Genomic DNA, 27,990 nt, shown 5'->3' with positions numbered 1-27,990 from the left:
ATTTTTTAAAAGTGCACATGGAGAGCTCTTCAACTTCTGACCAAGATCAGGGCATAGGTAGATACACTTTGCTTCCTCATACAACCAAAAGAGCATTTAAAAACAAAAAATAACCAGAACTGCCAGAAAAGCAAAACTGTATGGAAGTCCAACAACCAAGGAGTTAAGGAAGAAACATCCATCTAGACTGGTAGGAGGGATGGAGCTGGGCAGCTGGGGTGGAGAGGATGCATGGGAAGGCAGTGGACCAGGCAAGTAAGGCTGTGGCTGGCAAACTGGGATATCCCTCATTCATGTGCAGATAAACCAGGAGGAAAAACTGGGGAGTGAGACAGACCATGCAACCCAGGGTTCCCATGTGGGAAACTGAAGCCTGAAAACCTCTGGCTGTATAAACCTGTGAGGGTTGTAAACTCCTAAGCTCACAGGAGAGTTTGTTGGAGAGACCCATAGGGTCCTAGAACGTACACAAACCCACCCACCTGGCAATCAGCCCCAGAAGGTCCCAATTTACTTGTGCGTAGTGGGAAAAGTGACTGAAAGTGGGGTGACAGCTGAGCAAGTGGCATTGTTCCCTCTGTGGAGCCTCTCCCACGTACAGCACCACAACACAGAGAAGTGGGTTACCTGGCCCTGGTGAATACCTGAGGCTCCACCACTTCCAACATAACAGGTGCACTGAGACAAAGAAATATGGCCCAAATGAAAGAACAGATCAAAACTCCAGAAAAAGAACTAAGTGACCAGGGGATAGCCAACTTATAAGATGCAGAGTTCAAAACACTGGTAATCAGGATGCTCACAGAAATGATTGAATACAGCTGCAAAATAGAGAAAGAAGTAAAGGCTGTGCAAAGTGAAATAAAGAAAAATACACAGGGAATCAACAGTGAAGGGAACAAAAATGGGACTCAAATCAATGATTTGGAGCAGAAGGAAGAAATATACATGCAACCAGAACAGAATGAAGAAACAAGAATTTTAAACAATGAGGAGAGGCTTAAGAACCTCTGGGACAACTTTAAATATTCCAACATCCGAATCATAGAGGTGCCAGAAGGAGAAGAGGAAGAGCCAGAAATTGAAAACTTATTTGAAAAAATAATGAAGTAGAACTTCCCCAATCTGGTCAGGGAAATAGACTTCCAGGAAATCCAGGAAGCTCAGAGTCCCAGAGAAATTAGACCCAAGGAAGCACACACCAAGGCACATCATAATTACATTACATCATAATTACCAAGATTAAAGATAAGGAGAACATCTTAAAAGCAGAAAGAGAAAAGGAGACAGTTATCTGCAAAAGAGTTCCCATAGGAGTGTCAGCTGATTTCTCAAAAGAAACCTTGCAGGCAAGAAGAGGCTGGAAAGAAGTGTTCAAAGTCATGAAAGGCAAAGACCTACATCCAAGATTACTCTGTCCAGCAAAACTATCATTTGGAATGGGAGGGCAGATAAAGTGCTTCCCATTCAAGGTCAAGTTAAAGGAGTTCATCATCACCAAGGCCTTATTATATGAAGTGTTAAAGGGACTTATCTAAGAAAAATAAGAAGATCAAAACTATGAATAGTAAAATGACAACCAACTGAAAATTATCAATAACTGAACCTAAAAAACAAAAACAAATTAAGCAAACAACTAGAATAGGAACAGAATCTTAGAAGTGGAGATCACATAGAGGGTTATCAACGGGGAGGGGGAAGGCAGAGAATGGGGGAAAAGGTACAGGGAATAAGAAGCATAATTGGTAAGTACAAAATAGACAGGGAGAGGAGAATTAAGAACAGTACAGGAAATGGAGAAACCAAAGAACTTATATGTATGACCCATGGACATGGACAAGGCGGGGCAGATGCAGGTGGGAGGGGATAAAGGAGAGAAAAAAATGGACCACTGTAATAGCATAATCAATAAAATATACTTAAAAACGTGTACATGGAGTGGCGGTATAATACCACTATCATGGAATAATAGGATTTTTTCCATTTTTTTCCACTATTAGACTACAATGAATTGTTGATTCATGCAAAATATCCCATATATTTTGGATCATTTCTTTGGGGGGGGGGGAAATCCTAGAATTTGGAGTAACCTGATGAAAGGACATAAGCATTTTTAAGTATCCTCCTGATTATGCTGCCATGTTGTTTTCTAAGTCATCCACAGTTTCTGAGTTTATCTTACTACATGTGTATATTATCTTTTTTTGCTAATTTAATAAATAAAAATTATAAAAATTTAGTAGTACACCTTTTCTTTTCTTTTCTTTTTTTTCTTACCATTGGAACAAAAGTTTCCTGCTCCAGAATAAACCTGGTGAGAACATCCACTGAAAGTTTAGGATTCTGTGCAGTACAATGTGAGATACTTTATTTTCCTCTTTGTTTCTTAAGAGGTGATGTTCATTCCCAACTAACTGTGACACTTCTCTAGTGGGGATAACTTCCACCCGTCCCATTGTCTCTCAAGTCCCTTATCTCTACTTTGCTGTGAACCTTGGGGAGGCATTTAATCTCTCTAACTTCACTTTTTCTTGACTGCAAAATGGGAATCATAATAATAATATCAACTTAGAGGGTTAGTGCTAATCAAAAAATACTTTCTTTCACATGACTGCCGTGTTATTCCGATTATAAAGCACTGTCCAGTCCATTTTCTCACTTTGAAAAATTAATAACTTTTTGTTCCGCAGATACATTGTATGAAATATAAAAAAACAGTATTTAAAAACCTATAATTAGCACGTGCTGGTATGGCTCATTGGTTGGGCATCATCCTGCAAAGCATTAGGGTCACCAGCTCAATTCCCAGTCAGGGCACATGCCTGGGTTGCGGGTTCAGTCCCCCACTGGGACACACATGCCAGAGGCAGCCGATCCATGTTTCTCCCATCAATGTTTCTCACCTCTTTCTCCCACCCATTCTCTCTGAAAATAAATAAATACATAAAGTCTTTAAGAAAACTATAACTAATTTGGAAATCATTGCTATTACCATTTTGGTTAATTTCCTTCTGGTCTCATTTACATACACACTTTATATATTTGAAATCATAATGTATAGAGACTTTCTTTTACCTAACTTTTTCCATCTAACATCACATTAGCAAGCTTTATAATGCTCTTAATTTGTGCCCGGTTGCATGAAAAATCCTTTATAAATAGTAACTTGTTTAATCCTCACTAAGAAGGTCTTCCTCATATAGAAAATGAGGAAACTGCAACAGCAAAGTTAAGTAACTTGCCCACAGTTACACAGTAAGTAGAGTAACTAGAATTTGAACTCAGGTGGTCAGACTCCAGAATCCACCCTTAACTCCTATCTTATGCAGTTTCTCCCACTATAGAACATTTCAGCTTTAAAAAAAGAATATTCCATTTATGGATGTATCAGAATTTATATAACCAAGCCCCTATTGTTTCTGTATGACTATTATAAATAACACATCAGTGCAGCAATTTATTAACTGGTGTGCGGCAAGAATTTTGAAAACATGTAATACCTGGCCTTTTAGTCAGGGGCACTGACCTCTTTTCTCTTAAATTGTTAACTAAAAAGATGACAACAGCTGTAGCCGAGTGGCTCAGTTGGAGCATCCTCTCTTACACCAAAAAAGACTGCAGATTTGCTTCAGTCAGGACACGTATCTAGGTTGCGGGTTGGATCCCAGTCCTGGCGCATTTGGGAGACAACTCATCATGTTTTTCTCTCTCCCCCCCAACCTTCTCTCTCTAAAATCAGTAAATGTATCCTCTAGTGAGGATTTTTAAAAAAGAAAGAAAGACAACAGCTGTTCCTGGCTAGCTAACTCATGTTGGTTAGAGCATTGACCAAATACACCAAGGTTGTGGGTTCAACCCCCCAGTCAGGGCACGTACAAGAATCAGTCAAAGTTGGCCTGGCTGGTGTGGCTCAGTAGATTGAGTGCCAGCCTGCAAACCCAAAGGTTGCTGGTTACATTCCCAGTCAGGTCACAAGCCTGGGTTGCAGGCCAGGTCCCCAGCGTGGGGCGTGCAAGAGGCAACTGATCATTCTACCTCTTGCATATCAATGTTTCTCTCCCTTTCTTTCTCCCTCCTTCCCTTCTCTCTAAAAATAAATAAATAAATAATTTTTTTTTTTAAAGAATCAGTGAATGAGTAAGTAGAACAATGAAGGAATTTTTTCTCTCTCTCAAATACTTAAAATCAGTTAAAAAAATGACAACAGCCAACACAATAGCCATCTAGTGTGAATTAATCAAAATTTTTTTGGTTAGATCGGCAGAAAATATTTTGGTGTGCTGTAAACTTTTAGTAATTAGTTTATGTGTGTCATGAGATGGAAAAAGTTGAAAATCATTGCATTAATTTGACCCGTCTGATAAATTTGGCTTCAGATAAATTTGAAGAAATAGAATTGCTTGCTTAGGGAATATGAATATTTGTCAAAGCCTTGATCCAACTTGCCAAATTAATTACTCTCAGGAAATTTGGTTCAGTACTCTCTGAAAATGAGTATCATTATGTAAGTCAAATATTTTCTAATTTATTAGGTGAAAAAACTTTGCAATAGATTCCCCAGCAACAGGCATTAGTGTTTATTAATTTTTTGTTTTTTATCCGCACCCAAGGACATTTTTTTTCATTCCTTTTAGAGAGAGAGGAAGGAGGAGAGAGAAACATTGATGCAAGGTTTCCCCCTGGACCAGGCATCAAATCCACAACCTAGATATGTGCCCTGACCAGGAATCAAACTGGTGACCTTTTGCTTTCCAGGACAGTGCCCAACCCACTGAGCCACACTGGTCAAGGTGATTTTCTTTTTTTTCAGATTTTTTAAAAATTCTCACCTGAGGATGTTTTTGGTTTTTTTAAATTGATTTTAGAGAGAAAGGAAGGTAGAGAGAGAAACATCGATTAGTTGCCTCCCATATGCACCCTGACCAGGATCAAAACTGCAACCTAGGAATGTACCCAGTTGGAAAAATCAAATCTGCAACCTTTTGATACATGGGATGATGCTCCAACAAAATGAGCCACCTGGCCAGGGTCATTGGTTGATTCTAGTATGTGCCCTGACAGGTATACAACCTTGGCATATGGGGACGATACAATAACCTGATAATTCTCAACCGTTATCATTTCATGGCACACAAAAAGTAATTACTAAAATTCTGCAGCACACCAAAAATGTATTTTTTGCTGATCTGACAAAAAAAAATAAGTATAATTTTGATTCATTCTCATTGGATAGCTATTGTGTTGGCTGCAGGCACTTTTTTTTGGGCGGGGGCAATCTAAGGGAAAAGAGGTCAGTACCCCTGACTAAAGAGCCAGATATTGCTTGTTGTAAAAATTCTTGTGTCACGCAGGTTGAAAATTGCTGCTCTAACCAACTGAGCTACCCAGCCAGGGCCTTCATTATTGATTATTAAGTTTGATTCCGCTGTGATCAGAGAACATGATCTGTATGATTTAAATTATTTTAAATTTGGCAAGATTTGTTTTATGACCCAGGATATGGTCAGTCATGATATACATATGTTCTTTGAGCACTTGAAAAGAATGTGCATTCCACTGTTGTTAGCTGGAGTGTTCTATATGTGCCAATTAGTATTAGGTGGATGGTGTTGTTGGGTTCTATATCCTTGTTGATTTTCTGTCTAGTTCTGCCAATTATTGAGAGGTATGTTGAAGTGTCCAATCATCATTATAAATTTGTCTATTTCTCCTTTCAGTCCTGTCATACTTTGTCTTCTTGGTGGGTTGACCCTTTTATCATTATATAATGGAAAAGAAACAATGACAAAAAAATAAAAACACATCAGAGAGGGGAAGGGATTTCTTAGTAGTGCTAGATAGGGCAGAGTCCAGACTCCTGATGTGGTTGGCAATACATCTCTCACACACCGATGTTTCTCTTCCTCTCTCCCTCCCTTCCCCTCTCTCTAAAAATAAATAAAATCTTTAAAAAATAAAATAAAAAGGAGATAAACATCTCTTTTTTATTTTTGTTGGTAGGGAACAAAAATAAAAATGTTGGTAGGGAATGATCTATTGTCAAGAGAAAATGTCAAGTGAAGAAAAAAGAAAGCAACATGCAGAACAGTATGTCTACTATGTAACTAGTTGTATAAAAGGAAAAAAAAACACAAATAGATATTTGCCTATATATGCCAACAGACTGGATAACACAGGCAACTTCTAACAGCACTTTCTCGTGGTTTACCCCCGCCCCCCACCTCGCCACTCTGCTGAAGGCCACAGTGGACAAATAAGTGTCAGCCTGGCCTTCTTCCAGCCCAGGCACCGGCAGCAGACTATAGGGTGGCTGCGAGTGGGAGGCTCCCCAAAACAATAGGAAGAGACAGGCCAAGCATGTGACTGCACTGCCTACCCTTTGAACCTGCCCTTTCAGTGTTTGCTTTTGTAGAGACTGAGGTCCCCAGTGTGGAGGCAGGAGGGGGCGGAGAGGGAAGGAGCCTGCCCATTGGCTGAGGGACCATCTAGACTGGCCTCGTTCCCACATCCAGCACTCAGACTTTGGATTAATTTGGACGCTGTGAGATAGGGGAATGGGGTCCAGATGCCGAAGACACTGGCTGGTAAGGTTGTGAGAGAATAATGAAGTTCTGGGAAGAACCCCCAGTATTCCAATTCTATCTTGATGTCTACCCTGCTCCTCAACTCCTTCTATACCCCTCCCTCCAGTCCCCCTTGTATTTATAAACTGCCCCTTGAGTCTGCCTTCATGTTACTGCTGGGCAGTAGAGTACAAAGGTAGGAGGATTTCTTACAGAGCTTTGAACAGGGCTCCCTCTCCCTCCAAACCCTTCTCATCCTATACTGCTCCATTGTGGGTGGTGAGGGAGCCCACAGATGTTTCAGGAGCTGGTCACACTCACCAGCAACACACTTCTCCCCTTGAAGGAGTCCCCCAGACTCACAGAATAAAAGGGAATGATCCCCACAAGCCGAGTGCCCTCTCAGCCTCAATCTTTTACCTGTAAAGTGGGTCTGTGTGTGATTATGTATCATTATGTCAAAATTATCTAATTATGTGTCTGACTGCCCCACTACTTCTGGGAGGGTCAGGAATGTTTCTGGTTTTGTCTGTTGCTGTATTCCCAATGTCCAGTTCAGTGCCTGGCATATAGGAGGCATCCAGTATTTGTAGAATGAATTAATGCTCCCAGATGTTTGCCCAGAAGCTCATGTTGTGGTGTCTTTTGGCTTCAGCCACCAGACCTGGCTATCCTTGGGGTGGAGGTCGGGATGTCCTCCAATCCAGGTCTCAAATGTCCATGGATGAGGCTGGAGTCTTCCCCAAGGGGTCTGGCCAATTCCCACTGGAGTCAGGACTTCCACATTCTTTTATTCTAACATTTGCTGAGAGCATAGTCCAGGGACACTAGGAATTCAACGGTCTGGGGTGCTGCCACTCCTTTTCATTTCTCAGATGATCCTTTCCCTCATGGAGACATTGCCTAAATGGTCCCGCAGAGGATGCTCTGAGAACTTGTAGCAGGGGTGCCTGGCCCAGTCTGGTTGAGGGTCAGGGAAGACATCCTGAAACGAGATCTGAAGGAGAAGGAGTTTAGCAGGCAAAGAAGGAGGAGGCAGCTCCTTCTGTGAAGTTGTAACAGTCCCCTCCCCAGCTCACTGCCTCTCTGCAGCGGGCTCCATTTGCTGGGTGTCCTGACAGCAACCCCCAACCTCTGCTGTCCGTCTCTGTCGGGCGGGAGGCAACGGTTACCCGATACTGCCAGGAGGGGGCACCCTGCTCCTAGGTTTGGCTTCAGCCAGCTGCTGTTGTGTGAAATACTAACCTCCCAGCTGCCCTGAGCCAGGCAAAATGCAACTTAATTGCTACCTCTCCTAGAAGAAACTAAGACTCAGAGAAGTTTAATAGACAGCACTAGCCAGTAGTCTTTTGACTTGTTTTAAGGGCCTTTAGCCCATGGAAGCATCAGCTCTGGGTGTTGATAATGACAATATAATGATATTAGTTGCAATTTATAAAGTACTTCCTATGCTGCACCCTATAAGATAGATGTTGCTATTATATCCATGTTGCAGATGAAAGAAAAATGAGGCTTGTTGTGGTCGATTGGCCCAATGTTAGGAAGCACCAATGACATCTGATTCTAGAACTTCCGTTGGTGAGCACAGTGCTACTCTGCTTTCCCATCATACTCTCCCCTATACCCACCACCACACTTTCATCTGAGAGAGCTAGATGTAAAGACACGAGAAGGAAGAAGACAAAGACCCTGCTTCTAGCTCTATCTTAATGAACATATGTGTGTTTACACATGAATACAGTCACACAAACTCTCAGATGCCTATTCATCCACACATACAGTATACACCTTCCCCACCATCACAAATGTACACATTCACATATATTCACACTCATACATATGCACACATACTCACATTCTCATATACTCAATCACTCATATTCAGACATGCACACTGTTAGGTGTTAGTCAAGACCTGTGCTTTAATTGCCAGGGCCGTGGGGCCCTAGGTTCAACCTGTGATCCGTGAGCTGACCATGACACCCCTCTCTTCCTCTTCCCTTCATTCCACTCATTCCACAAACGTTGCCAGCTGCCCACTAGGGGCAGGCTACCGGGGAGCACAGATGACTCAGACCTGGCCCCTGCCCTCAAGGAACTTTCTACTGGGGGGTGAGGGGCGGATAAAAGACTCACCAATGATTGCCACAGCCATGAATGCCAGGGCAGGTCTGAGTAGAGCATCTAGAATGAAGAGAGGGGCTCCACTCCGGAAGGCACTGTCCTGGGAGCTGTGGCAGAATTCTCAGAGTAAAAGGCTCCCACCTGAAAGGGGTTAAGAAAGCAGAAAGAGACCTACCCAGGTCGGGGGACAATATTGGCAGCCATAGCAGCGTTAAAAAGTGAGAGGAAAAATAGCCAATATTGGCTCTGGCCGGTTAGCTCAGTTGGTTAGTGTCATCTGATATGCCAAGGTAGCAGGTTTGATCCCCAGTCAGGGCACATGCAAGAATAACCAATGAATGCATAAATACGTGGAACAACAACTCGATGTTTCATTCTCTCTCTTTCTGAAATCAATTTTAAAAATAGCCAATATCATGAACTGTTTCAAACCCTCCTTCTAGATTATCCTATTGAACCCCCTCAACAACATTATGGTATAAAAAGATTATTAACTGCGTTTTGTAGGTAAGAAAACCAAGGGTGAGGCAGCCCCGGCTGGTAAGCTGCAGAGTCAGGATCTGAACCAAGATCTGCAGGTCTCCAGGGTATAGGCTCATGGCCCCAGGGCTCTGCTGCTTTGACTATCCGCACTTCTGCTTTGCACACACGTGCACCCTCCCCGTCTCCCTCTGCTACAGAAGGGGTTGCTCAGGGTGCACCAATGCAGTGTCACCCTCCTTACTCCGTCCACAACTTGTCTAAGTACCCTGGTGCCTCCTTCTGTACCCAGTGTGCCGTTCTGCCCAAGAACTTTCAGGCAGTGTGTCCTGAAGGATCACACAGCTCTGTTTTGTTTTTGGCAGACGTCTTTGTGAAATGTGTGATACCTGCCCTTACGTCCTTCATGGAGGACTGAAAGCTCAGTCACCAAACCTTGGGCCTCTCTGCAGCCCAGCATGCAGCTCCAGGCCTGGCCCAGGGTAGCTGCCTGGTTAAGGTTTGCAGACTGGCATGGATAATAAATGGGCTAGAGCAGAAGTCAGAAAGTGATAGTCCTTGAAATTTTTGCCCCAGAGCTCATGTTTTCTGCTGTTTTGAATTAGCATCCAATTTTTTTAAATTGGGAGAGGTCACAAGGAAATTCATATCTCCAACTTCTCTTGAAAAAATGACCAAATCTGGCAACTGAGCCTACACTGTCCTATGACAAAGTGTGGGTGAGCTGGGTGTTAGCTACCCTCTTTAGATGGTGTAACTTCTCCAGACCAATATATATCCCGACCCCTGACCCATTTCAGTCTTCTGACAGCCTGCTCTTTGACTTAAAGTTTTCTCAATGGAACAGAATCATCTCAATGAACATTGGTTGTCTTTCTCGTTTGCATAGCACCCACTGAGTTGTTTGGTCCTACATTGCAGGACTTCCTGAATTCATCTATTGGCTATAATTTACCTATCTTCTAGTTGCTGATCTGGGTCGTAAAATGCAAGCATTAATAATAAGTCCTTGCCCTCACTGGTGTGGCTCAGTTGGTTTGGTGTTATCCCGCAAAGCTAAAAGTTGCTGGTTTGATTCCCAGTCAGGGCATGTGCCTGGCAAGTCCCTCGTTGGTGTACATGCAAGGTTAAATTGATCGATGTTTCTCTCACACATCGATGTTTCTCTCCCTCTCTTTCTCCCTACCTTTCTCTTTCTCTAAAAATAAATATGTAAAGTCTTTTAAAAATAAATAATAATAACCCCTTAAATTCAAGCTTTCAAACTGGGATCCTTACAGATTCTACAGAAGACGAAACTGAGGGATGAGTACTTTCCTGAAGCTTCACAGAATCAGTAGTGGATGAGAGCCTAGGGCTTGAAGAACTCAAACTCAGGTAAGCAGATTGATGTCCTAATGGGCATGTGGTATGAGAATGACATGATGAAGGTTGTGCTCTGAGATTCTGGATCTTGGGAGTAGAAGAGGAGGGTCCAGAAGGAGGACAAAGAGCTTGACATGGTGGTCTGAGGCTAATTGTGGGGAATTCTCTGCCCTGTCATTCAGTTATCCGTTGCTGCGTAACAAACCACCCATGCTAGTGGCATAAAACAACAATAATCGTGTATTATTTATTTTTTGGTTTGGGATGTTGATTGGGCTTAGCTGGATGGCTTTTGCCCACGTCCTCCTGTGTGATTGCAGTCAGACAGTGACTGGGCCCGTGTCATCCTGAAGGAAGTTTCCTCACTCGTATGGCTGCCGGTGGATGCTGGCTGCCAGCTGGGACCTCAGTGGGGCTGTCAGCAGGAAGCCTCAACATGGCTTCTCCATGCAGCCTAGTCTTCCTCACAGCATGGGAGCTGGGTTCCATGGCCGAATATCCCAAGAGAGAGCCAAGCAGAAGTATCACTTTTTAACATGTGTTATTTATTTATTTATTATTTTAAAAATCCTCTCCCAAGGTTATCTTCATTGATTTTTTTAGGTGGGGGAGAGAGAGAAACATTGATCAGTTGCCTCCTGTACATGTCCCAACTAGGCATGGAACCCACAACCTAGGTATGTTCCCTGACCAAGGATCTCACCCAAAACCTCTTTGTGCATGGGACCACGCTCCAACCAACTGAGCCACTAGGCCAGGGCAAATAGCATCACTTTTTAAAAATACATATTCTTGTAAAATTTTTTCTAACTTTATTGAGTTAGAGTTGACATATAACATTGTGTAAGTTTCAGATATATAATGTTATGATTTGATACACATATATAGTAAATAACTAATACAATAAAGTTAGTTGTTAATATATCATTGACCTCATTTAATTAATGATAATTTTTTGTTGAGGTGGTGATGGTGGTAGTGAGAACATTTAAGGTCTACTTTCTTAGCAACTTTCAAGTATATAATACACTATTGTTAACTATAGTTGCCCTGCTGAATGTTAGATCCCCAAAACTTATTCATGTTAGGAAGTTTGTGCCCTTTAACCAACATATTCCCATTTTCCCCACACCTCAGCCCCTGACGATCACCATTCTATTTTATGTTCTTATAAGTTTGGCTTTTTTAGATTCCATATACAAGTGAGATCATACAGTATTTGTCTTTGTCTGACTTTTTTCATTTAGCATAATGCCCTGAAGGTGTATCCACGTTATTTCAGATTACAGGATTTCCTTCTTTTTAGGGCTGAATAATATTCCTGTGTGTGTGTGTGTGTGTGTGTGTGTGTGTGTGTGTGTACCACATTGTCTGTATCTGTTAATCCATTGATGGACACTTAGATTGTTTCCATGTCTTGGCTATTGTATGTGTTACCTTTTATTTTTATTTATTTATTTTAAAGATTTTTGTTTATTTTTAGAGAGAGGGGAAGGGAGGGAAAAAGATGGGGAGAGAAACATCAGTGAGTGAGAGAAACATCTATCAGCTGCCTCTCACACGTGCCCCAACTGGGAACCAGCCCACAGCCCAGACATGTGCCCTGACAGGGAACTGAACCAGTGACCTTTCACTTTGCAGCACAATGCCCAACCAACTGAGCCACACTGGTCAGGGCTGTGTCACCTTTTATGATCTAGCCTTGGAATTCATGTGGTACCATACTGATAGTTGAAGCAGTCACAAAAAAACCAATGAAGTTCTAGAGAAAGGACCATAGACTTGACCTCTGATCGGAAAGTCTCAAGGTTCTAGAAAAGCATGAAGGATAGGAGATATGGTTGTGATCATTTTTAAATGTTTTTAATTAAAAAAAAATTTCAATTAGTTTACATTCAATATAATTTTGTATTAGTTTCAGATGTATAGCATAGTGGTTAGACAATCATATACCTTACAAAGTGTTCCGCCCAATATTTCCAGTCCCTACCTATCACCAGTGGGGACACAAAAAACTCAGAATTATCTTCTCGAGGGCGGGCCCCTTACAGTACAGGCTTCCCCCACTAGGTGAGTGTTCTAGGAACCCATCTGTATCAGTGCACCAGCTGGCATTGTTGTGAGAGGCTGGGTTTGGCTTCAGTTAATTTTTTTGTGGGGAGACTCTTTCAATGCTTTTACCCATTTCATGATGGGTGATTTACAAGCCCACCTGCTCACACTGTGCTGAGTGTTCAGCAGTTTTTGACCAAAAACGGCATGACTCCCATGTCCCACCCTCCCTCTTCACCCAGTCTCTCCCCAAGTGACATTTTTTTGTTTGTTTGTTTCCCTGGATAAAGAAAGTCCTCAACAGAAACATTTTGTTGATATGGAAGAGGTGAAATGAAAAATGGCAAAAGCACTAAAAGGCATTAAAATCAATGAGTTAAACTGTTTTGATCAGTGGAAGAAACATCTCGTTAGGTGTATTGCATCAAATGGAGAGTGCTTTAGAGGTGGCTGAAGTTTAAACATGTAAGAATAAAGACCCAATTTTTTGTAAATAAATTCTGGGTTTTTTTGGGTCCCCCCTTGTACACAGTTGTTCCAATATTATTGACTACATTCCCTCTACAGCACTTTACATCCCCATCATTGTGATCATTTTTTAAAAATACACTCTGCCACACCAAACAAGGGGTGAGTTCTGGAGTCAGATGTGTGGGTTAGAATCCCAGTTCTACCATTTATGATTCTAAGTCTCATTTTTCTCATCTATAAAGTGAGGCTAATAATAGCACTTCATGTGATTGCTGTGAGGATTAAACAAGTTAAGAACCAAAGTACAAGATACCTGGCACGGGGCTGGTGCTCCGTGGGTATCACTGTTGTTGGGGTGGATCATCACACTAAAGTTCTGATCAATGTGGTCCATCACACCTGTTTGTATACGTGTGAGGAAGCCTGGAGGTGTGTTCAAGGGTGTGTGTGCAAGTGGGTCCATGTGCACATACCCACGGGAGCTGAAATGAGTGTGTGTCTGTTGGTGTTAGCGAGTGTACGGGTGGGAACTTGGGTGGAGGCCTGCCGGTGTACATGCGGGCACATGCAGGACTTTGATGTGTGTGAGTGTGTGGGACAGGGGACTGAGAATGACTGAGGCCAAGGGTGAGCATGCGTCCACAGGTGTGCGCAATTAGTACTGAGTGTGGGTAGATTGAGACATGAGGGGGTACAAGAGTGTGGATATAGCCAAGCACGTATGTTAGATTTTGTGTATATGTGTGCACAAGTGTGTATATTTTCCAGAAGTTGTCTGTCCATGCCTGAAGCCTGGAAAAATGAGAAAATGTAGAAACAAAGAACCCTTTCAGATCTTCCCAGGGATGTTCGAATCAAATGAACCCCTGGGAACTACGACCAACTGGAAAGACAAGGCGAGCCAGGTGGAGGGATATGGGGAAAGGCTTTTCTGAGGTTAGTAATCAGGCTTGGGCTGGGAGCCAGAGTTCCTATTAGGGCCAGCTGCTTCCCACAGAGTTGCCTCTTCAGCTCGGATGACAGCTTAGCATCACGGCCTTCTTCCTCCTCATTCCCATTGCAAGTAGTAGATAATTTGTTCATTTATTTGAATATCTATTGAGTACCTACTATGGGCCTGGCACTATGCTAGAGGTTAGGGATACAGCAGTGAACAAAACTGCCATCCTAGAAGAGCTAATGTCCTAGCTGGGAACATTATATGTCACATAAACACATGCGTCATGAACAAATATAGCATCAGGAGGTGGCAAGTGCCATGAAGAAAAGTAAAAGTGATGGGGGTGACTTGGGAGGTGGGAGCTACTCTAGAGAAGAGGTCAGGGCAGCTTCTCTGAGAGTCAGAGAACTTAAGAGTGTCTGGGGAAAGAAATTTTAGGCAGAGGGAACAGCAAACATGGGGACTTTAAGATGAGAATGTGTTTGGCACATTCCGAGGATGACAAGGAGGCAGCTGAGGCTGCAGTGAAATGAACTGGGGGCAAAAGGGGAAGAAATTCGGTCATAAAGCCACCAGGGGTTGGAGAACCATGAGGTTTTGCAGGGAGAATGACCAGCCTTCCTTTCCTTTCCCTTTTCTGCTCCCCGTATGTGTTAGTTTCCTGGGGTTGGTATAGCAAATTACCATGGACTGGTGGTGTAGAACCCAGAAATTTTAAAAAAGATTTTATTCATTTATTTTTAGAGAGAGGGGAAGGGAAGGAGAAGGAGAGGGAGAGAAACATCAATGTGTGGGTGCCTCTCACATACTCCCTACTGGGGACCAGGCCCGCAACCCAGGCATGTGCCCTGGCTGGGAATCCAACTGTCCGCCCTTTGGCTCGCAGGCTGGCACTCAATCCACGGAGCCACACCAGCCAGGGCTAGAACCCAGAAATTTATTTTCTCACAGCTGTGAAGACCAGAAGTCCAAGATCAGTGTGTCAGCAGGGCCACACTCCCTCCAATGGCTCCAGGGTAGAATCCATTTTTGCCTTTTTCAGCTTCTGGTGGCTCAAGGATTTTACTGGTTTGTGACTGCATCGCTCCAGTCTCTGCCTCCTTCTTCATGTGGCCTTCGCCTCTTCTTCCTCTGCCTCTTTCCATTTTTGTTTCTTTTAAGGATACTTGTTATTGTATTCAGGATTTAGGGTCCGCCTGGATCAACTCATCGCAAAATCCTTAATTGCATCTACAAAGACCCTTTTTTCCGATAAGATCACAATTACAGGTTCTGAAGTTAGGACATGGATATTTCTTTGGTGGGGGAGTCATCATGATTCAACACTGCACTTCATTTTTGCAGGATCCAAGGCAGAGCCGACTGTGGCCTGCCTGGGTTTCAGTTTCCATCTCTGTAAAAGAAGGCAGTAGCCTAGGCTCCTAGGATTGTCAAGAGGGAGAGATATAATCAGGAATGTAAAATACTTTCAACAGCAACTGACAAATAATAGGTGCTCAATTACAAATTGTTATTATCTGAGTAATGTCCCCATGAAATTAGGTCACTTGATCAAGTTTTTTGAGCTGCTTTTGAGTACGGAGCCTCTACTAGGCACCATGAGAGTCAAAAGAGAAGGGGCAGGCCCAGCACAGGAACCCCTTCCTGCAGCTGCTCTCCTCAGCAAAGGGTACCTGCCACCCCCGCACTTTGTGATGGTTAATTTTATGTGTCAACTTGACTGGGCCATAGGGTGCCCAGATTCAACATTATTTCTGGGAGTGTCTGTGAGTGTGTTTCTGGGTGAAATTAGCATTTGAATCAGTGGACTCATTAAAGTAGGTTGCCTTCCCCAACGTGGGTGGGCATCACCTGATCCATTGACGGCCTGAATAGAACAAAAACACAGTATGGGAGCACTCCTTCCTTTCCTGACTGCTTGCTTGAGCTGGACATTGGTGTTCTCGTGCCCTAGAACTAAATTACACAACCAGCTTTCCTGGGTCTTCACCTTGCAGATGGCAGGTCATGGGACTTCTTAGTTGTCATAATCACATGAGCCAGTTCCTCAAAATAAATCTCTCTCCCTTAACATGGATGAATCTCAGATACTGAGTAGTGTGAGAAGCCAAACAAAAAAAGCACATGCTGTATAATTCCACTTGTATAAAGTTCAAGAACAGGCAAAACTAATTTATGCTTATAGAAATTAGAATAGTAGTTACTTTGGCTGGGAAACTGAGGACTCTCAACTTGGGCAGAAATAAACTGGAAAGAGGTTGCATGGGTTTAACAAATGTAAAAATGGATGAAGTCGGACATTTAGGACAATTGCATTTTATTTACTTAACTGTACATATGTTATTTCTCAACCAAAACATTAACAAGTCTGTCAGTGCCAAATGTTGACAAGGATAAGGAGCACCAGGGCTTCTCAGGCTTTGCTGGCAGGGAGGAGTAAATGGATATAACCACTTTGGGGAGCCATTTGCTAATAACTTGCAAAGTTGAAGTTGTGCATGCCCTTTGACCCACTGATTCATTCCCAAGTTTATACATAGAGAAACTCACAAGAGGACATGTACAGTGCTGTTCTTTGCATCACTGTAAATACAAAATATTAGAAGAGAGCCAAAGGTCCATCAATAGGATAATAAAATGTGGTGTATTCATGTAATGTAGTACTATGTTCCAGGTGGGTTAGAGAGAAGAGGTACGAGAACCAGAGGGCGCAGACAGAGGAGGGCCTCGGAGATCAAGTCCATGCTCTGTTTTAGACACAGTGAAACTGAGCCCCAGGGTAGCTGGCTGCTTTGCCTAAGGCCACACAGCAAATTAATGAACAAGTCAGGCGAGGCCTAAATTTTCTCCCAATCCAGCATTCACCCATAAGGATAGAAAAGGAAATTATTTTGTTTGGGTTTTTTCCCCAAAAATATTACAAATAAATTTATTTATAACAAAACACATAATCACACACATATAACTTGTTCTTACTAATCCATCTACAAAATACTAAGCTTTTATTTACCAAGGACCAAATACAATGCTCATTTGGATATTACTCAAATTGACAACAAAAACAAGGGGAAACCAAGCTTATCTTCACCCCTTTGAACCTAAGAGGGTGGAAATTAGAGAAATTAGATTTAATCCCAGCTGTATCTGGGCTGCTGGTGGCAAAAGGATGCTTCTGTAGGAGCTACAGGCACAGACATGGCGGGGTGAGTGCAATCATGTTCTGGGTGTCCTGTGCCCAGCTCGCCGCCATGCTGCCCCATTACAAATCGCATGACACCTTTACCACCCCTCTGAGACCAGACCAGGATTGCTCAGGGACCCTCAGCAGAGGCCACCAGAGGGGGTTGGGGCAGAGTGATGACACTGGCGCCAGGCTCTTCCACTAAGACTCTCCTCCTCTTGGGATCGTAACTCTGTTCCCAACCCTGGCCCCACCCTTGCCTTGCCTGGCGTACTCCCACCCTTAACTGTGCGGCCACCCTTCCTGCTCCAGGTTCCCTACTGCTGGACCCCTCCCCCCCCCCGACATTGGTCCATCTTAGATATTTCCGCTGTGGCCTCTGAACCAGTCTTTCCATACAAAGTATACTTCTTGACCTTCTGAGAATGTCTCTTTCCTTCAGGGCCTCTGTACAAGAGTAAATGGGGGGCCTGACACCAGGTTGACGTCACTAGGAGGAGGGGTGCTTTGTAAAATGTGCCCAGGGAGATATCCTAATCTCTACAAAGGCTTTTATGGTGGCTTGTCTCTTCTCCTGAGCCCTTCAAAGGCAAGTCCCCTAAGTTCCTGACAATCATATGCATCTCAGAGCCTCCTTCAATCCCCAGTGCTCCTTGCACGTTGTTGCTTGTAGTGGGTGTTGAACATTCCTTTTAGATATCCAGCAACTGAGCTCCTTTGCCATGTTTGGGGAAAATCCTCTGCCTCTGAGACAGAGCCCTCCTTCCACACTAGAAATGCCACTTTTGCTGCTAGTGTATAGTTATGTGACCTAGGCTCCACCAACAGACACTCACAGGTCCACAAAGACTCTGTGTGGGGACAGCTATGTCTGGGCTGCTGGTGACATCAGTGTTCTTTCTCTTCATAGGGCCAGTTATGGTCTATGCTTTGGGGCACTAACCTTGGCTAGGTAATCTCCAAGCCTGGGTCTCTGCTCATCCAGGAAATTCTGAGTTATCTATTCTCTTTTCATAAATAATTTTTCTGCTTAATTAGCCAGAATTTTGTTGTTGTTGTTATTGTTGCTTATAACCCACACCATCCTGGTTGATACACTGTTCCTCTTCGCATCCAAATCCCAACCCTTTTGGGGTTTGTGCTACTCCACTACACTCCCCTCTACTTGCTTTGTTGTCTATCCATCTCCCCTGCATTCACTGAAGGTTTTGGCCCCTGCCCTACACTCTTCTTCTCCCTTGCAAGTCCTGCCTTCTCCAGGCATAATTTCACATTATATAAAGCTAACCCATCCTACGCGCTGGCCTCCATATTCCTCATCCTCCTGATTATCAATGGCCTTCATCTGCACTTCATATCGGCCACCTACGCCAATGGCCACATCCTAGGCCTTTATCATGCTGCTTGAATTTGTTACAATTTTGGTTGCAGATAACATAAAACCCAAATAAAATGGGTTTAACAATAAAGTGAAGCTGTTACCTCATGTAATAAGAATCTGGAGAGAGAGTGGATCTAGGGCACATTAATTCAGTGGCCGCTCCATGACTTCATCAGGCACCCAGGCTCTTCCTTTCTCTCCATTCTGCTGTCTCCGGTATTAACTGTCATTAAACCAGTTCCCCACATGCTCACAAGATGGCTACCCCAGGCCCAAATATCACATCCTATGACAATGTTAAGAGGAAGAAGAAAGGGACCTTCTCTTCCTTATGTCATTTTGCAAGATGAAAATAAAACTTTCCTGAGTGTGTTCTCCACCTCCCGCTCCCACCACTTGGCAATAAACTTCCCCAGTGACCAGAGCTGCATCACCTACTCATGTCTAAACTAAATGCTGGTGTATCGGCAAGAATTAGACTTACATGCACAGAACAGAGAGGAAAAATTGGCTTAAAAAGAACTAAGTTTTGCCCTGGCCAGGTAGCTCAGTTGGTTAGAGCATTGTACAGATACACCAAGGTTGTGGGGGAGATCCCCAGTCAGGGCACATGCAAGAATCAACCAATGAAGCCACAAATAAGTGGAACAACTAATCAATGTTTCTTTCTTTCTCCCTTTCTGTCTCTCTCTTTCTTCCCCTTCCTCTCCCTCTCTCAAATCAATGAATTAAAAAAAAAATGTTTTTAAACCCTCAAAAAATAACCAACTTTATCATGTACAAAGATTGGAGGTAGACCGGAAGTAGGCTGTCCAGGGCTGTTATGGCAGCCTTATGGTATCATCAGAAACCCAGAAGCTTATCTTTCCACTCCACCATTCTTAGTGGTTTCCATTACTGAGGTCATCTGGTAGTTCAAGAGGACTGCTTGAGTTTCAGTCATTGCATTATCTTATCTTTCTAAGCAGAAGAAAGGAAGAAGAAGGAAGGTATGACATCATCCCGCCCCTCTCTCCTCCAGATATCCCAGAGGTCACTGCATTTTACTGGGCAGACTTAATCGTATGACCACAGCCAGTTGCAAAGGATTGCCACATCTTTCTTATAACCCAAACTTCCTTTTTCTGGGCTGCCAGGAAGTCAGAAGAAATTCATGATTTGGAGTTGGACAGATTTGGACTTGAATCCTTTGACCAAGTCAATTGAACTCTCTGAACCTCTGTTTCCTTGGTTATAAAGTGGAGATTGTAAAAATATTGCTAAAGAATGCTCTTGGTTACAAGTAATAGAAAACCTGACCAATAGTAGATTAGGAGACTTCTTTGTCTTACAGGAAGTCACAACACAGGAAGCTGCTTGTATTGTTTCACTGGCTTGGCGACATCACGGCCAATGTCTTTGTGATTCTCTTGGCCTTTTCCTCATGTTGTAGCCTTATGGAACAAATTCCATGGAGGACATCATGTCCATGTTCCAGGAATAAAGGATGAGCAAACTGAGTCTATTCTTAATTCTCATTCAAGGACATATTTATTGATTTTTAGAGAGAGGAGAAGGGAGACAGACAGACTCATTGGTGTGAGAGAGAAACATCCATCAGTTGCCTCCCGTCCATGCCCTGACTGGGATCACACTGGCAGGCTAGGCATGTGCCTGATGGAGAATTGATTTAGTGAACTTTTCATGCACAAGATGATGCTCCAGACAACTGAGCCATACCAGCCAGGGCTTGAGTCTCTTCTTTCAGGAAAGCCAGTGTGTTCCCAGAAGTCTCACGTAACGGACATTCTTTCCTATCTCGTTGTCCAGAACTATATCACAGGGTTCTCCTTAGCTGGAAGGCAGCTAGAAAGTAATGTGTTGATAAAGTCACCCACTAACCAGTGTCTGCACACACATATACCTCTCAGGGGTGACATGAGTATTAAAATAGCATAGTGCCACCCGAATAGCAGAATGATAGATTTCTGTGTATTTATGCCACCTATACATAAAAACAAGATCTAGTATGATATACATCACATTTATGACAGTGTTACCTCTGGAGCAAAGAAGGCATTTTGCTTTTTTACCCCTGGTCCCTGCCGTTTACTAGCTGTGTGATGTTGATCAAGTTATAGTGCCTCATCTTTAAAATGGGGATACCCTAGTAGCTACTTGAAAAATGGATGTAAGAATTAAATGAGTTAACACACATAAAACACTTAGAATAGTGCCTGCCTGTTATGCAATGTAAGATCATTGTTAGCTATTACTCATGGAAATAATTTCTTTTTTCTCTTGTGCCCTTTCACTGGTCTAAATAACCTCTCTGTCTTGGTCAGCCTCCCACTCAATTCCTCCAGGGTCTTATGCAAGGGAAAAACTTCAAAAAGTCTGAAGGACTGTATTGGAGACAACACCGTCTTAATAGGATTAAGACAACCGCTGCAGGACAAGGACAAGCCTGTCGGTGGTGGAAAGGTGTTGCCAGAGGAGGAGAGGGGTTGGGACGCAGACAGTAGTGCCCAGGCTCCAAAAACAGCACTTAATTACCATATTTCATCAAATTTAGGATGCACCATTCTAATATGCATGATTATTTTATTTTATGTGATACATAATTTTTGAAATGCTGCAATTAGTTTATGACTTGTCATCAGCTGTTACATGCATCCCAATTTCAAAGATGTTAAAAGGCAAACAGCCCTGACCCATGTGGCTCAGTTGGTTGGGCATCATTCTGCAAAGTAAAAGGTTCACTTGTTCAATTCCCACCCAGGGCACATGGCCTGGGTTGCAGGTTCAGTCCCTGGTCAGGGCACATATAAGAAGCAACTGATCGATGTTTCTCTCCCTCTTTTTTTCCCCTCCTTAACCTTTATCTAAAAATAAATAAATAAAATATTAAAAATAAATAAATTCAAGGCAAACAAATTGTGCATTGTAGAATCATTAAAATATGGATTCCTAGGGCCCTGAAAGATTATAATGCCCCCTCAATTTTTTATTATCCCATTAAACTGTAAAATAAGTATAAGAAGATTTTCCCCGTGATGATTACTTTGAAGTTTTTTGGGGAGAATAGAAGAGGGGAGAATAGTAAATGTCAAATTCTTTTCCTAAACCATAGCCCATCCCCTTTGTTCCCCTGCAAGGGCTGAGTCAGCCTGTTGGGTGACCCAGGCTCGCCCTGGGGGAGGAGGAAAGTCACACAACAGCTCTTTGAGTTTCTCCCCTACAGCAGCAGCTGGAAATGGGCCCAGCTTTATGGGGGGAACAATGGTGCCAGCCAGCTGCGGGTGAAGCAGAGCTGAGCAGCCTGGTTGGGCCTGGCCTGGGTCCCAGAAAGCAACCCTTGCACCTGAGGGTTCCACTTCACTTGGGCAAAAGTCTAAGCGATCCAGGGACAATGGAGAGGAAATCCCTTCGGCCTTCCCGATAACTAAGTGTACAGGGGATCCCAGAAGCTCTCAATCAGAGGACTTCAGGGCCCATGGAATTAATCAAGATGCTCCATTGCACGGACAGGAAAGGAAGGCCTCAAAGAGGCTGCAACTTGTCCTAGGTCACACAATAAGTCAGTTGTAAAGATGGAGACAGAATCCAGGTTCCTTTTGACTCACCAAGTTTACTATCAAGTGATGATTTATGCAATCTTCTATAAACATGCCCAGGTCGTGTTGGTTTGACAAGTGTCTGTCTGACGCATTAGATAGAGTGTCTGATGTACCTGATCACTGGAATGAGATGCACGTGACCTTGAATATGAATACCTCAGGGATATGGGAGACCTGTGGATACCTGCCTGCCTCAACTCCTTCAAACCAGTATTTACGGGGACATAACAACTACCTGGGTTCAAAGTCCACCTCTAATCCTTGCCATGTTTCTGACCTTGGATAAATTACTTAGTGATTCTCACTTCCTGGCATTCATATCCTTGTATAGCCAGTCCCCTCCCACAATGGTCGTGGCAGACCTGTGTAACCACTAGGACATTGCAGAAATGATAATCTGACTTCTGAGGCTAGGTCAGAAAAGACATTTCAGCTTCCACTTTGCTCTCTTGGATCACTTGCTCAAGGGGAAGTCAAGACACATGTTGACGTAAGAAGTGCTCAAACCTGTAAGAATTTTTGTGAGCCTATTTGAGCCAAATTGACAACAATTGCCAGAAAGCAAAATCCCAACGGATTGAGAAAATGCTCCAGAGAATGGCAGTTTTGCACCCTATTTTGTATGTTAGAATCAAAAGAGAAGTCTTAAGGGGGTTTCCTGAAATCCACTGGTGATAGATTAGGTAGGTGGGAGAAAGCAAAGGGAGGGAGGAATCTCTGAGATTCGATAAAAAATAAACAATAGACACATACTTCTTTCACACTTGTGTAAAAAAAGGACTTAACATAACAGTAACAATGAGGGGTTCTGTGATCCGTGCTCTGGTGCAGTGACTGTGCCCTGAGGGGTATGGAAAAAGGAAATTACCCTAGCACTTCAAAAGTATGTTACTGTAGATGAAAACAAACAAACAAAACAACATAAGCTCAGTTAAGGTAAAGAGTGACCTTTGTCAGGAAAGATACCAGCCTAGGACATGACTACCTGCCATGACCTGCTTGTAGTTAGGACGTTTTAATTTCAGACCATCCCACATGGTTAATGTAGGTCTTTGAGTTTGTAAGGCCCACCATGCAGGCCTCCCCTGAGCTTGTCTGGTTTAGTATGTGGCCCCCTTTCCTTCCGCACACTCAAGCAGCCCTATAGTGAGATCCACACAGCGAGTGACTGAGCTCTCCTTGACCTCCTTGTTGACTACCAAATCATTTGCCAGCCATGTGCATGGGCCACCTTGGAATTAGATCCTGCAGCCCTAGTCAAGCTTTAAAATGTGTCTTCTGCAACTCTGGTTGACATCTTGGCTGGGACCTCCTGAGATGCCCCCGGCCAGAATCTCCCAGGTAATCTGCTCTTAAATTCCTGACCCACAGAAAATGTGAGACAATAAATGTTTATTGCAGTGTTAAGCTAGATAATTTGTCATACAGCAATAGATAATAAATATAGTCACTCTTTGCCTCCCTTTCCTCATCTTTAAAATGGAGATGACGGTAGTACCTGCTTCATAGAATCATAGTGAGGATTCAATAGATGATGTCTGGAAAGGGTCTGGCTAATAGCAAACACTTGTTGATGGGAACCAATTGTGCCATATTATTTTACAATCTTCATTAATTGAGAGCAGAGGTTAAGTACTGGGCGAGTAAGGGCCAGTAGGGAGGATGAAGTAACACCTAGTATCTTCTTTTTCCCTGCAATTCAGCTTTGACTGTACACTTGTATGCTTTCTTCCAAGGCAGAAGTCTGTGGAGGAGAGACTGTTCCATGAGGAGACTGCTGCCGACAGAACAGAAACGGTTTCCCGTAAACCCTCTCAGACACTGTCCGATGGATCCTCCCCTGTGCCTCATGATGTGTTGGTTCCTGGAACAGGCCACTGCGCTGCAAAGTAAGGGATTTCCTCTTCTCTGGGGGCGGGGTGGGGGGGGGCTGGTCACATACCAGTACCCTGTACATCCTGCCCAGCTCTATACAATTCTCTTTTTTAAGACTGCATTCATTTATTTTTAGCTAGAGGGAAAGGGAGGGAGAAAGAGATACAGAGACGTGAGAGAGAAACATCAGTGGGTTGCTTCTCATACCCACTCTACGAAGGACTGAACCTGTAATCCAGGCATGTACCCTGACTGGGAATCGAACTGACAACCTTGGGCGCTTTGCTGGATGACACCCAACCAACTGAACCACACCAGTCAGGGCTCTATAATTCTTTAATGCTTGTCACACTGTGCAGAGGATATCCATATCTTCTCGCCACTGCTCAAGACGCGCATTGCTAGGAAGCCCTAACAAGGGAATTTGCTTTGACTCAGCGCTTTGCTGGGATGCTCCCTTATCCCTGGCAGCTATCCTAAGGATTGTTTTTGTCCTTAACTACCTCTGGGTTTAAATTTTAACTGTGCAACTGATTTGCCCTTTGTCATATCACCCAACCTCTTGAGCACTGTGTTCTCATCTGCCAAACAGAGGTAGTAAATTTTGCCTCACTATTGTTGGGGGAAGAAAATGAAGCAAGACAGCATGAAAGCTTCGTTAAATAGAAATAATAAATTGCAGTCGACCTTTGAACAACACTAGTTTGAACTGCATGGGTCCACTTATACATGGGCTTTTTAAATAAATATATGCAGTTGGCCCTTAACCCTGAGTTTCACATCCATGGATTCAACAACTGCGAACAGAAAACTATTTTCTGTTCAAGCTGGGAATCCGTGAACGTGGAGGGCTGCCTGTATGCATTGTTCCCTGCAACTTTATGTGAGGGGCTTGAGCATCTGCAGATTTTGGTATCTGCAGGGGTCCTGCAAGTAATCCCCCTCAGATACTGAGCGGCTGTAGTCAGGGTTTTGGGGAGTCTAAAGTTACATGCGGATTTTCTGCCGCATGGGTGCCAGTGCCCTGAACCCTCTAATTGTTCAAGGGTCAACTGAATAAATGCCCCCAGTCTTCTGCCCAGCTCCCTACTCTGCCCATCCTCCCTCTAGGTAGAGCTACTTAACTCTCATATGCAGGCTCTGCCTTGCTCTGGGCTTGAGACCAACTTTGTTTTTTAATCAGGGGAACTTAAAAGAGATTTGATCTCTTTAATCATGGGCTCAGCTGTAAGTTGAAAATACGCCATAGTACCTTCAGCAAAGAAATAAATTCAGACTATAGAATACTGATCCTCAAATTTGCATGTGCATTGGTTAATGATGCCTGTACCCCACCTCCAGAGATTTGAATTTAATTCTCTAGGGTGTGATTTGGACATTGGGAATTTTAAAAGCGTTTCTGCCTTATACCTTGAATGAAAAAAACTTCTCAAGACACTGGACATCAGGTAATGAAGGACAGTGATCACTGAGACTGGAAACATATGAGGTGAGACCTATGATTTCCCAAAATTACTGTCTTGAGAGTTTTCAAGCTATGGTGCAAGGTGAGTGAACCCAGGTGGAGCCCAACAGACGCTCTGAGTTGGGGAGACAGAGCTGAGAATGTGGAGAAACCAAAGACACTGGAGTTGGCAGAGTATCAGAGAGGAGAGAGAGTTGTATAGAGAGAACTCTGGAGATTTATTCAAATATTCCGCTGAGTACTCACTAGCACATGCACATGAAGAAACTACTCATGGCCTGGGAAAGAACCACCCAAAAAGATTAGAGGTAACTGTTCCTGCTCAATAAGGGCTGGGAATAGTGCCTGTTCCCACTAGCCAGACTGAAAAGCTTTGTGAGTCATAGGGCATTTAGTAGAGAGCACAACACTCAGTGGTAGAGAAAAATTAGCCCTAGACAGGAGTGTCCAACCCACGGTCCACGGGCTACATGTGGCCCAGTATGGCTATGAATGCGGCCCAACACAAAGTCGTAAATTTACTTAAAGCATCACTTAGTTTTATTATTAAGTTTTATACTGTTTTATTACTTAGATATGTACATTTTCTATATTAGTGATCACAAACTTGGGACCTGCTTGAAGATTTTAAAAGATCATCAAAAGGGCCACTGCATAATTAGGGTTATTATGTGGTGGCTTTTTTGTTTATCTGTGGTGGCGGATATCACAAAAATTATGCACAGACCTTTTTTTGCTCATCTGTTTTCATTAGTGTTTGTGTATTTAATGTGTGGCCCAAGACAGCTCTTATTCTTTCAGTGTGGCCCAGGGACACCAAAAGGTTGGACACCCCTGCTAGACTAGGCACAGATTTGGTCCCACCTAATCCTAAAAGCAAACCTAAAAATAACCACATTCTAGAATGAAGTTTAAGAATACTTATAAAATTACAAAAATATCTAGCAGCCAACAGGTAACATTCATAATATCTGGCATCCAATAAAAAAAATTTACCAGTCATACAAAGCAGGAAATAATGAGGAGAAAAATGAATTGAAGCTGATCCAGAATTGACATAGCTGTTAGAATTAGCAGACAAAGACATTAAAACAATTATTAAAACTCTATTATACATGTCCAAAAAGATAAGCAGAGATATGGAAGATATAAAAAGAAGTCAAACTTCTAGAGACAAATGAAATTTTTTTTGAGAAGTTAAGGTTTTTTATTTTATTTAAAGATCTTATTTATCTTTAGAGAGAGGGGAAGGGTGGGAGAAAAAGAGGGAGAAAATATTGATGTGGGTGAGATACACCCAACCAACTGAGCCACACTGGTCAGGGCTGTATATTGATCTTTCTATTAGTTCTAGTAGTTTTCTTTTAAAAATAGATTCCTTTGGACTTTCTTTCTAAATATACCATTATGTCATCATATTTGGAAAAATTTCAGCTATTATTATTTCAAATAATTTTTCTATCCCACCCCCTTTTTCAGAGACACTAATTACACCTGTATTAGACTACTTGAAGTTATCTCGCAGCTCACTGGTGCTCCGTTCGTTATTTTTAAAATTCTCTTTTCTCTGTGTTTTCTTTTAGATATTTTCTATTGCTGTATCTTCAAGTTTACCAGACTTTTCTTCTGTAATGTCCAGTGTATTTTTAAATCTTGCTCATCTCTAGTCTTGGCTGATGTGCCTCAGTGGATTGGGTGCTGGCCTGCAAACCGAAAGGTTGCTGGTTCAATTCCCAGTCAGGGCACATGCCTGGGTTGCAGGCCAGGTCCCTAGGGGGCACGTGAGAGGCAACCACACACCGATGTTTCTCTCCCTCTCTCCCTCTTTCCCTCCCTTCCTCTCTCTGTAAAATGAATTAATAAATAATTTTTAAAAATAATACCTGTTTCTATTACCTTTATCAAGCAAATATTCTATGCCCGTCTTGGCATGTATCCTCTCTCATTTGATCCTCATGACATCGCATTATTTTTCCCATTTTACGTATGAAGGCACAAAGGCTCAGAGAAATTAAGTCATTTGCCCAAAACTATACAGCCAGGAAGTTGCAGGGCTAAAGTCAATTCTGAGTATTTCTGGCTCTCGTAGCCTTTGCCCTTTGCAAACTATGAAAATTAAATAAGATAATGGACAGGGTATCATTTGCACCAGTATAACACATTCTTATTAAAATAACTTTTAAAAGAATTCCAGCCCTGGCCAGTGTGTCTCAGTTGGTTGAGCATGATCCCACAAAGCCAAAGGTCGCTGGTTCGATTCCAGGTCAGGGCACATGCCTGGGTTGCAGGCCTGGTTCCCTCTTGGGGTGCGTGCGAGAGGCAACCAATTGATGTATCTCTCTCACATTGGTGTTTCTCTCCCTCTCTTCCCCTCTCTCTAAAATAAATAAATAAATAAATAAATAAATAAATAAATAAATAAAGTATTTTTAAAAAATTCCATATTCCCTGGACCTCATCTGGCAAAGCATGCTGGCACTCCATGTCAAGTCTC

The 27,990-nt window shown here is 42.9% G+C and overlaps 1 long non-coding RNA gene across 2 annotated transcripts; it reads left to right on the top strand.

Annotated features, from left to right (window-relative positions):
* The first annotated feature begins 6,524 nt into the window (after positions 1-6,524).
* Positions 6,525-27,321, top strand: LOC129070471 (uncharacterized). Of its 2 annotated transcripts, none has more exons than XR_008529135.1 (5): positions 6,525-6,584; positions 10,448-10,544; positions 23,897-24,045; positions 25,395-25,479; positions 27,080-27,321. It is a non-coding gene; the product is annotated as an uncharacterized LOC129070471 (long non-coding RNA). The 2 variants fall into 2 exon arrangements; XR_008529136.1 differs by having other exon boundaries at positions 23,893-24,045.
* The last annotated feature ends 669 nt before the right edge of the window (positions 27,322-27,990 follow it).

This window comes from Pteronotus mesoamericanus, unplaced genomic scaffold (assembly GCF_021234165.1).
Source record: "Pteronotus mesoamericanus isolate MK-2021 breed Mesoamerican mustached bat unplaced genomic scaffold, CSHL_Meso_final contig_25, whole genome shotgun sequence".
In the NCBI taxonomy this organism is placed as follows: domain Eukaryota; kingdom Metazoa; phylum Chordata; class Mammalia; order Chiroptera; family Mormoopidae; genus Pteronotus; species Pteronotus mesoamericanus.
Note: the sequence above shows the minus strand (reverse complement) of the source record. Positions and strands in the feature narration are given on the sequence as shown.